The sequence below is a fragment of the Aptenodytes forsteri genome, unplaced genomic scaffold (genome assembly GCF_000699145.1).
Source record: "Aptenodytes forsteri isolate BGI_AS27 unplaced genomic scaffold, ASM69914v1 Scaffold49, whole genome shotgun sequence".
Lineage (NCBI taxonomy): Eukaryota > Metazoa > Chordata > Aves > Sphenisciformes > Spheniscidae > Aptenodytes > Aptenodytes forsteri.
In genome coordinates this window covers 3,556,993-3,557,709 of record NW_008795125.1, presented here as the reverse complement: position 1 = coordinate 3,557,709, position 717 = coordinate 3,556,993, and positions in this window count along the sequence as shown.

Genomic DNA, 717 nt, shown 5'->3' with positions numbered 1-717 from the left:
CTCCAAGCCCTTTTGCTCATGATAAATGTGATACTGCATTGCTGCTGTTAGAGAACCTGCTGCTTTGTGCATTGTTGCTTTACGGCAAGTGGTGGTCACAGGTGAGTTTGCAAACATGGCAGGTGAAACGCTGAGAGACCTGCTTGTAGAAGAACATCTAAACCTTGCTGCAGAGAGCTCATACTGCTCGAACAAGATCTGACATTAAAGATGGGTAGAGTCATTGCCAGTCAGACCGAGCTGGCGACAGAAGTGAGCAGGTGATGCACAGCTCACGCTGTTCAAGCTGTAGGAGCAGTACAAACATGGCTTAAAGTATGGTCACCTCAGCAAGTTTGCAGCTGACACCAAGCTGAGTGGTGTGGTTGACACACCAGAGGGATGGCATGCCATCCAGAGGGACCTGGACAAGCTTGAGAAGTGGGCCTGCGTGAACCTCATGAGGTTCAACAAGGCCAAGTGCAAGGTCCTGCACCTGGGTCGGGGCAACCCCCGGTATCAATACAGGCTGGGGAATGAAGGGATTGAGAGCAGCCCTGCCGAGAAGGACTTGGGGGTACTGGTGGATGAAAAGCTGGACATGAGCCAGCAATGTGCGCTCGCAGCCCAGAAGGCCAAGCGTATCCTGGGCTGCATCAAAAGAAGCGTGGCCAGCAGGTCGAGGGAGGGGATTCTGCCCCTCTACTCTGCTCTGGTGAGACCCCACCTGCAGTACTG